Raw genomic sequence first — 11945 nt, forward strand, 5'->3', positions numbered from 1 at the left:
CAAAATAGTGTTGAAGGGCTCTGTGTTCTTAATAATAAGATTAAAATTTTGAATAATATGGATTGGACTAGTAAACCCAATAATGTTGTTGATGTTGATAAAGAAATTAAGGATAGAAAGGCTTCTTTTGAGGTGAAAGATTCGTTGGCTTCTACCTATATCCATACTAAGGCTATGTAGGATCAAGAAACAATGAGTGAGGAGGTGGTCGGTTTTCATGATCGCCTAATACAAAAGGACAATAAAGTTGCTCATATTCTGAAGGAGTTACAATAGTTTTTTATGTTTCCTCATTTTTCGTTTTGTTTGACGTAGGTTTGCTAATGGTTGGTTGTTGGTTCTCTATGGTTATCTTGTAGGCAACATTTTGTTGTAAAGGGTTCCAGGTCCCCTTAAAAACCTGTTTTACCTTTAATAATAATAATAATAATAATAATAATAATAAAAGATTAGGGGGTCTTATCTAACTACCCAATCTTGTACCCTTAACATGTCATCCAATCCAAAATATGGAAATAAAATCTGAAAAAAATCTTTAATTCAACCTTTATATATACATTCATACAATAAAATTGCTTAAGAATAATAACATATATGAAGGATTTCAACAATAAACACAAGTCAAAAAATTTACAAACATTCTAAACACGTCATGTTTGCAAGTCTTGACATCCTCATGTGTTTCCACCTTCTTGACATCTCTCATCTTTTTAAATCTCATTTTCTCCTTCATATTAAATTCACCATGGCTGCATTAAACATGTACAAAACACTTGTAATTTTCTCTTCTCTTACATTCTATTCTTTTCCTCTTGGCAAGCTATTTCCTTATGCTCTTTCTTATGCAATTCTTTGGAGCGTCCTGCAAGTTCTTTCTCCAACCTTGTTTTTATTGATTTCTACCTCTAAACACCATTAAAGACTAAGTTTAATGGATTTCAAAACCTTTGTGTTGCATAAAATAGAGGCACACAAGTTTCTTCTTTCATTTACCTCTAATTATCCTTTGAGATTTGTTCATAAAAAGAAGGGAAATATAGTTTTTGCTTTGAAAATATGGAATAGATGTTTCTACACCATATCCAATGCCTTTCTATTGTAAATTTATTTGAAAATGAATAAAATCATGAACCAATCACGCTCCATTGGAAATCGAAGTCATTAAAATTTTTCAAAAATTCTCTAGCATTTCCCTCCATTTTAGGCACTTAAATGTAAGAATAAGACAAGAATGGAATGCCCATGATCACTTGACTTATGAACACTTCCCTAGGTATACAAATGAACTAAAATGAACTAATTTTCAATTTATTTTCCTTTACAAGTTTCCTTTAGCATGCCAATGGTCTCTTTTAAACCCAAAAATATTGAAATTGTGTAATATAACATAAAACAACCTAGTTGTCTTTGAAATTTGAAATGGAAGAGAAATCTTGATGAATAGAGACTTTATAATTGTAACACTTTACAAGATACTCTTGAGGTTCAAACCTACACAAAAAGTGCAAAACATGAACATAAAAAAGAAAAAATATTTTGGGTGATGTGGGATTGCTTGTGAGCTTGAATATACTCCTACATCAAGAACAAAATGAGGATGGTGTACCATAATTTTAATGACACATATTTCCTATTATCTCTAACTATTAGGCATGATAAGCACACACATATGTTGGTGTGAATGAGGTTATATTCTAACTAGTTCATAGTTAGAATCTATTCAAATGTTACATTTACTTAGGTCCTAGCTTGCATTTAAGTTAGGATGAATCATGCCAACCTATTTATACTAGGTTAAATTTATAGAAGTTAGTTATAATAGGGCAATGCCTTGTTATTTTCTTTGAGCATCTAGGTCATTTAACATTGCATCATGCATTTAATGTTTGTATTGAGGGTAGTTTCCTCATCACATAAAATTAAGACACATGTCAATATCTCGTGTACTCCTACCTCATGTTCTTGCCTATATAAGCAAGGATTATGTACATTTATATTCGTATTCAACCATTATCAATATATGCATTGGTATGCAAGCTATCTTATCATTTTATCTTGTTGAAGCCATTTTGTTCTTGCAGGGATCTTGGGGGTATTGGGGAGTCACCTACCAACTTCTACATGGTATCAAAGGTTTGAGGCTTCATATATCTTACCGCATTTGAGACTGATCATATGGTGTGAAGATCTTATTAAGTACAGATTAAGATTTTATTAACCTTGCAATTAGATCCAAGATGATTGAGAAAATCAAATCTGGTTTTTGTTCCATCAAAATTTGTCATCATTTGTAAGTTTTACAAGGGTTTGAAGTTAGGGTTTCAAATGCAAAACTAGGACATAATTGAAACTTTTGAAAATTTTGAATCAAATCCAACGTCGCAATTGTGTTTAGAAGGCTTGAGAACCTTAAAAATGACTGCCAAATCATCAAAATCAGCTAGAACCTATTCCAAACATGCTTTAGATTGGGCACTATTATGATAGCCTTCAAGATCCATACCTAGTTGTATGATTACACAAATGGGCATCAACAAAAAATTGCCTCCACCCTGCATGAAGACTATTTCGTCAATTTTTGGCTTTTTTGTTGCACATTTTTATCATAGGCATAATTACTGGTTTTTTCTAGCGATTATTTTGCACTTTTTGGGTTATATGCAGGTCTAGAATTTGACAAGCTAGATAGCCATTTTTCACTTTTGAACCATATTTGATAACTTAAAAAATTATTGGACCATATGCATTGACATGCTATTTTAAAAAAAAATCATATATATGACACTTCGAATTATTAATAAGCCGTAAAAAATTATAGTAAGTAATATATATTGTATAATACTATAATTTATAATATTGATATATATTAGTTTAGAATGTTTATTAATATTATACCAATTTATTTTAAATATTTTGAAATGGAAGGATATAGTGGTTTCTAATTTTATAATATTTTAATATAAATTTAATATATATTCTATTTTAATATATGAATTTAGAAAATTAGACAATTTAATTTTTTAAATATATTTAATAAGATTGTCATAGAAACTTGTCATAATATATAAAATTAGTAATTACTAAATTAGTAATTATTAATTGATTATCATTTAATGTTAAAATATAATATCTATTATTGTATTAATTTAGAAACTTACTTAGTAAATTTAAGTTTTTTTGCATATATTACTAACTTATCATTGTTTTCTAATTTTTAATATTCTTTATATATATATAAGATATTGATATGTAATATGTAATATGAATAAAAAGGACAATAATTTTTATTTTTTTTCAAGAAAGATGTGCATTTGCATTTTGGTTTGGCTTCAATCTTGGTGCAATCACTGGTTAGGAGGGACCTCAAAGAGATCAATCTGGACCGGACAACAAGAGTGAACACAACGAAAACAAGAGCATATGATGGAGACAATGCAGAACTAAATGAATTAGATCCTGAAAACTAATTATAGATAACCAGTAACATCCGGATTACAAGATTCGACTCACTGGCCTGCTACATACATGCTCAATTACAGAATTGGTCAACTCTAGACCTCTAAATCTTAAGATCTATCTTCTATGTTCTATATGACTAAATTATGATGCTTGATTCCATTGATTTATATTATCCAAGGGGATCTGATTGGCCAAAAGGGATCAAAGGTCGAAGAACAAGATCAAACGTGTAAAACAAACAAGTCGGCCTCCACCAAAGAGATTCCTCCAGAAAATCCAAACGATGAAGTGCGGATCAAAGGGAAGGTCGGCCGCACACCAAGGAACATCAGAATCAATGAACTGAGCTCCGCAAGCTATAGAAAGGATCTGGTAGATTCACCAATACAAATAGGTCCTAGTAGTTTTGGTAACAGAAAACTATCTTGAAATCCGGAATCGATAACTTGCCAAAAAATGATCCAAACGCTCTGCAGTTTAGGAATAAGGAAGATGATCATGTCCTCAAGAAAAAACCAACTTCACAAGATCCGGTGAGCCAATGCAAGAAAAATACAAAAAGAATTGTTGAAACTACAAAACAGAAAACAAACTGGATAGGAAATGTTTTTTTGGGTTGATGCAGGATTGCCAAGAATCGAGGATGCTCCTACATTAGACATTCGGGGTTGTTGAAAAAGTTAGTCTCTCACTTTGTTGGGGTTAGAGGAAAACCAAGGCGGTCCACCTCTACCTAAGAAATCCAAGATGAGTCTTCAACTGGTATGTTCTTCCATTTCAAAAGATACTCCATGTACTGACTTCTTCAGGTAATATGCCCAGTCCTTGTGTCCAAAATATCTTCAATCTGGTATGGTTCCTTCTGGGGCAACTGTTTCTCCAAGTCTGCAATATTGTTTTCACTAAATTCTGATTCATGATATTGATGTAGATCCGTAATATTGAATATAGGTGAAATACTCAAACTTTTCGGTAACTCCACTTCATATGCATTTTCGAAACTGAACTTCCTCAAGATCTTGCAAGGTCCAAACTTCTTCATCTACAACTTTTTATAGGTTCCAACTAGAAATCTTTCTTTTCTCAGAGACACCATCAACTTCAAATTCCTTATGTCTTTGCTTCTCATCTGCTTTCTCTTTATACTTGTTGTTCATATCCTTCAAATGTTGTTTAACCTGAATATGTAAGGCTGCCATGTGTTTTGCAAACTTTTCTGCTTCTACACTCCTCTTATCTTCATTACAGATATCTCTCAATTCTGATATACCTCTAGGGTTTTCTCCAGTAACAATCTCAAAAGGTGTTCTTATGGTACTCATATTCACTAAATTATTGTAGGCAAACTCTGCTTGTGCAAGAATCAAATCCCAACTTCTGGTTTTCTCTCCAACCAGGCATCTCAACAAATTTCTCAAACTTCGGTTTACTACCTCTGTCTGTCCATCAATTTGTAGGTGAAAGTAGAACTGAACTTCAAATCTATCTTCATCTTCTTCCAAAGTGTTCTCCAAAAATAACCAGCAAACTTAGTGTCTTTGTCTGAAACTATGCTCTTAGGTAATCCATGCAACCTCACTACCTCCTTGAAGAATAAGTCACCTACATGTACTATATCTGATGTCTTCTTACAAGGTATGAAATGAGCCATCTTCGAGAATCTATCCACCACCACAAATATAGAATCATTCCTCTATGTGTCTTAGGCAATCCAAGTATGAAATCCATGCTTATATATTTCCAAGGTCTCTCTGGTAGTGTCAAAGGTTTATACAATCCCACATTCTGATTACTACCTTTTGCAACTTGACAAACTCTACAGCTTTGCACAAATTCCTGACATCCTTATGAATATGTGGCCAAAAGTAATGTTCACTCACCAATGCTACTATTTTATCAATGTCAAAGTGTCTGGCTAATCCTCCACTATGTTTTTTTTAATCAGATTATCTCTCATAGAACTCTTAGGTATACACAATTGAACTCTGAATAACATCCCATCCAAAATTAAATAATCCAATCACTGATTTTTGTCCCCCATAACCGATTCTCTACATGCTTTCCAAGGTTCTGTAAAATCCGGGTCATCATCATACAAGGTCTTCAACTCCTCAAATCCTAATACTGTCACTCTCATCTCTGTCAGTAAATTCCTTTTTCTACTTAATGCATCAACAACTTTGTTTTACTTCCCACTCCTATGCTTCAACACAAAGGTGTAACTCTGCAAAAATTCTATCCATCTCATGTGTCTTTGATTCAACTTATTTTGGCTATTAAAATACTGTAAGGCTTGATTATCAGTATACAACACAAATTCCTTAGGCAATAGGTATTGTCTCCACTTATTCAAGGCTTGAACTATGGTGTAAAATTCCTAATCATACACTGAATATCTCCTCCTGGCATCATTCAACTTCTCACTGAAATAAGTTGTTGCTCTCCCTTCTTGACTCAACATGGCTCCAATTGCATTCCCACTTGCGTCACAGTCCACTTGAAATACTTTGTTGAAATCCGGTAAAGCTAACATAGGCTTCTCAGTGACCTTCTACTTCAACAATTTAAAACTTTTATTCGCTCCAGTGGTCCAGTTGAATTCTTTCCTATCTCCTCTCATTGTCTCAGTCATAGGACTACAAACTGAATTGAAATTTCTGATGAACTTCCAGTAAAAACTAGCCAATCCATGAAATGATCTTACCTCTCTAGTGCTTTTTGGTGTAGGCCATTCAACAATTTCTTTTACCTTCTCAAGGTCCATGTTCAATCCATCTATAGATACCACAAATCCCAAATAGACTAACTCCTCCATGAAAGTACACTTCTTAAGATTTATTAGCAACTTCTCTTCTCTCAATCGCTGCAAGACTTGTCTTAAATGCAACAAATACTCCTCGTTTGTCTTACTGAAAATCAGAATTTCATCCAAATATACAATAACAAGCTTACCCAATAATTTCTTCAATACCTCATTCATCAACCTCATGAAGGTACTAGGTGCATTAGTCAACCCAAAAGACATCACCAACCATTCATACAATCCTTTGTTTGTCTTGAATATTTTCTTCCACTCATCTCCTTCTCTGATTTTGATCTGTTTGATATCCACTCTTCAGGTCTATCTTTGTGTAGTATTTGGCTACACTCAAACAGTCCATTATGTCATCCATCCTAGGTAAAGGAAACCGGTACTTCACTATGATCTTATTTATTGCTCTAGAATCAGTACACATCCTCCATTCTCCATTCTTCTTAGGTGCTAACACTATTGGTACTGCACAAGGGCTCAAACTTTCTCTTATCAAACCTTTCTTCAACAACTCCTACACTTGCCTATTCAACTCTTCATTCTCCATCGGTGTCATCCAATGTGCAGCTTTGTTAGGAAAACTTGCTCTGGGAATCAGGTCCATGCAATGACTGATACTTCTCACAAGTGGTAATCCATCAGGCACATTATCTGAAATGATGTCTTCATACTCTGTCATCAATTCCTTTATCTCCTCTGGTTGTTCTTCCTAATGCTCTGGATTCTCTGTCTTCTTAGGAACTAAGAAAAAGAACACATTCTCATGTCTCATCCCATCCAGGAAATTCCTTCCATCCACCAAACAGGTTCTAGCATTCATACTGACTTCACCCTTCAAGGGATCCTCCAAGGGTAACAGGGTTTGTTTCATCTTGTCTGCTACAATAGTGTATATGTTCTTTTTTCCATCATGTATTGCTTGTTTATCAAACTACCAAGGTCTACCCAACAAAAGATGACAAATATCCATAAGCATAATATCACATAGAACTTCATCATGATAATTCCTAATTTTCAATTTTACCAAACATTTCTCACTTACTAACAACTTATGATCATCCTGAATCCATGCTATCTGATAAGGCTTAGGGTGTTTTAATATTTCCAATTGCAATTTATTCACCATTTCTTCTAAAACAAGATTATCTGAACTTCCACTATCAATAACAACTTTGCAACACTTACCAGATACCTTACACCTAGTTCTGAACAAATTTCTCCTATGTAAGGGCTCTTCATCTTCTCCGATATAACACAGGGCTCTCCTCGTTACCAACAGTTCTCCATCTTTTGGTTTGTTAGACAATCCAGTGGGACTTTCTTCTAACAATGTTGTTATCCCAGTGTTCTCTGTCTTCTTACATTTGAGAGCACGATGTCCTTCTCCTCCACACTTAGAACAAGTTCCTTTAAACACTCTCTTTTATTGTCTTTTGTCATCTTTTTCAAAACCCTCATTCTAGTATCCATCATGTTCTCTTCTCCAGTATAAATTTTTGTCATCCTTTCAATATGAACTACCATCTTTTCTTACTTCCTTGTCCTTGTTCTGATTTGTACATGTTCCTCTTACTCCGAAATATCCTCTTCATCCTTGAAATATTCCTCTAGAAAATCTTCCACCTCTACCTCTGTGTCTTTGCTCATGTCTTTTGTTCAACTTCTCTTCAACTTTCAGGGCATATTGGTAAGATTCTTCAACACTCTACAACTTGATCAAACTGAGTTCATCCTGTATAGACATCCGCAATCCATTCAAATATCTAACAACTTGTTCAACCTCATCATCGACATGTCTGGATCTGATATTCAACTTGTAGAATGCTTCAGTATACTCCTTCACACTAGATTCCTTCTACTTCAAGTTCTACAACTTCCAAAATAGATTTACTTGATAATCAGCTGGCATAAACTTTGATTTCATTTAGCAACCATTTTCTCCCATGATTTGATCTTCTCTTTACCCCTCCTCTGTCTATCAACTTGCAAATGCTACCACCAAAGAGATGCATGACCTTTCAACCGGGTACAGGCATATTTCATCTTCCTTTCTTCTGCGGTATTCTCGAAATCAAAATACTTCTCCATCTTTGAGATCAAATCCATTAATTCATCTGAATTCAACTTTCCATCATACTTTGGTGGCCTAAAATGTGGTTTAGTCATTGCCCTACTTTAAACCCTCAATAACCTCTCTTCATCTAGATCGATCGCCGCTGGATTTTCTACTTGTTCTATCGGTGCTTCTTCTTCATCTTCACTCACATCTTCAATATGTCGGCCTCTTCTATGGGATATCTCAATGGCTTCCAACTGGGTTGTAATTACTTGCAACATTTCCATCACAATAGGGTATGCATTCCCACATGCTCCACCATTCCTATTTCCTCTTTGAGACATCTTCACACCAATCCTCTACAGCTGCAAGTCGGATCCACAATCTGCCACCCCACAACAAAATTCTCAGGACAACGCAATCTCCAGAATGAAATATCACTATGATACCACTTGGTGCAGTCACTGGTTAGGAGGGACCTCAAAGATATCAATCTGGATGGGGCAACAAGAGTAAACACAATGGAAATAAGAGGATATGATGGAGACAATGCAGAACTGAATGAATTAGATCATGAAAATTGATTATAGATAACCGATAACATCCAGATTACAAGATTCGGTTAACTGGCCTGCTACATACATGCTCAATTATAGAATTGGTCAACTTCGAACGTCTAAATCTTAAGATCTATCTTCTATGTTCTATATAATTGAATAATGATGCTTGATTCCATTGATTTATACAATCCAAGGCGATCGGATCGGTCAAAAGGGATCAAAGGTCGAAGAACAAGATCAAACGTGTAAAACCAACAGGTCGGCCTCCACCAAAGAGATTCCTCCAAAAAATCCAAAGGATGAAGTGAAGATCAAAGGGAAGGCCAGCCACACGCCAAGGAACATTGGAATCAATTAACTGGGCTCCGCAAGCTACGGAAATGATTCGATAGATTCACCAATGCAAATAGGTCCAAAAGGTTTCGATGCTAGAAAATTGTCTCGAAATACAGAATCGATAACTTGTCAAAAATTATCCAAATGCTCCGTGGTTTAGGAATAAGGAAGATGATTATGTCCTCAAGAAAAATCCAGCTCCACAAGATTCGGTGAGCCAATGCAAGAAAAATACAGAAAGAAATTTTGAAAATGCAAAATAGAAAACAAACTGGAAAGGAAATGTTTTTTTTGGTTGATGCAAAATTTCCAAGAACCGGGGATACTCGTGCATCAAATCTTTTATATTTATATTTTTTGATGGTTAATATTTTTCTTAAAACATCAAATAAAAGACATTGGAAAGACTAAACTATCATAAAAAATTTATATGACGAAATGGGTGGTCGTCAAATACCAAGCCTGGTGATATGTGTACCTCACCAGGAATTCACTGGATGTTGGTTTGTACAGTTCATTCATCATCAAGTCACGTTCACTGGTTTTTTTGCATAATTTATCCTTTTGCATCAACATTTTCCTGGTGCACATAAGATTGGTTCGGTGGACAAATATTGTTGATGATCAGATCTACAATAGTTTTACATGGTTTGGTCGACATCTTTAATATCATGTAATCCAAGGTATTTTATACAAGTTGCGTTTATTATCCTGTTACTTGTACACATTGTCTTGGCTTGCAATGTCCTGTCAAGTAATTTTTTGAAGATCTAAGACAGTGTACCTCTTGGTTAGTGAGTAGTTGACCTACAATCACCTATCTACTTAATCATTAAGTTGTTTCTAGATTTGATTGTGTGTAACTTTTTTGAATCAACATTTTAGATCACTCTAGGATCCATCATCAATTTGTTATTTTTACATTTCTTGACACTCTCTCTCATCTTGATGATGGATCATAGAGTGTGATCCAAAACAATGATGCAAAAAAGATACACAATCAAATGCAGAAGCATCTTAATGATTCAATTATGAATTATAAAAATTTGATAAAATTAAACTATCTACTTGTGTATCGATCTGTAGTACGATCTCGAAGACAACATATTCACATTAGCCGAAGTTTTTTGTTAGTTCCATCTCGTTAGTTTTTATTTGCAAGGCAAGGTCATGTGTTTTTTGTCGGTCGATAGGCCTGTGAACCTTGGTAGGAAGGCATTTTTTTCCTTTGGACCAATGCTCATTGTTTTGGCAATTTCATTTGCCATGGTTGGCATTGTGTTGGTTGGTGTACCCTCTGATTCTCTAAGGCTACACATTCTCATCGACATAAATTTCTTGTTGCTACATCAACATGGTTGGTTTATATTTTTTTATTGGGTTCTTTCATGTTTGTCAGACTTTATTTCATCACTGGCAATACATAGAGGTTGGTGGCAAAATTTTGCCCTGTCCACATGACAACTAGCTCCCATATGTTGGTAATGTTACACAAATCTTGGTTGTCGACTAGAGCACTTGACTTGCGACCATGATTTCAAATCTCTCTAATGTGTGGCATTCCCTAGTTTTTTGTCACAAATGATGAGGACCTAGAAAACATGATGGTGGAGTACGACAAGCTATAGAAGTCCAAATCATAAATTCTTAGGTTGAGGTTATTTGTGTTTAGTAATTATCCAACTTTGCAACTGGCCATTTTATTGTACCTGGTCCAATAGTATTACTCAACTTTTATGGCGTTGAGCTTACTTTATTGCATGGTGCAAAATCATGGAGGCTTCACTTAGTTAACCTGAGTTCCCACATGCATTCATGGCATACTAAATAATTCCCCTATTTTCAAAAATATCGCCCTAAACTCCTTTTTTGTCACCCCCTCCTAATACACAACTTGAATTAAAAGCTCCCCTATTTTTACCAGATATTGTATTTTTCATAGCCCGAATTAAAAATCCCCCTATTTTCACCAGTAGGAAATATATTGTACCCTCATTTTTGGGATATTCTGACCAATGAAGCTCCCATGTACAAAATGCTTTGAAATATTTATAATTATAAAACTTTGTTCATCTTGTCATGCTTAGTCGATATATCTATTGCCTATCTATGTAGATTTATTATTTTTGGAGTTTTATCATTTCTCCTAGCATTATGAGCTTTCTTAACCCATAGAATCTCTTGCATGCACATGTGTTGTATGCTCAAGGTGGTGTGGCCTATGGCCTGCCACCCAATCACCCCTTTTTGCACCACCTACCTCAGTGACACCCCTTGTCATTGGTGGTGGGATATTTTTTCCTCCACTAGTAGTTAGGATCACATGGGCACCTAAGGGGCCTACCACAAGATTTTTTTATTTTTTTTTGTGCATCTAACTCTTGTCGGAAAATTAACATATCTTGGGAATACGGTGTCAGCTTTTTACAAACAAGATATCAATCTTGGAAAGTTGGTTCTATCACCTTTGAGATGGAGCAAGTTATTTTGCTAGATTTTTTTGTTTGTTGCCACTTTTTATTAATTGAAGTTAGATGTGCATTTTGGACTCCCAAGATCATAATTTTTTCCCATAATTTCTATTTTTTTTATTCATGTGGCATTGGAAAGGTATTGAGGAGATTTATCATTTAGTCTATGCATTTGTTCAAGATTTAGTCTAGGTACATTTTATTACTAGATATCAGCTAATAGGTCTGTAATATGTTACCTGGATATCATG

This window comes from Cryptomeria japonica, chromosome 5 (assembly GCF_030272615.1).
Source record: "Cryptomeria japonica chromosome 5, Sugi_1.0, whole genome shotgun sequence".
In the NCBI taxonomy this organism is placed as follows: domain Eukaryota; kingdom Viridiplantae; phylum Streptophyta; class Pinopsida; order Cupressales; family Cupressaceae; genus Cryptomeria; species Cryptomeria japonica.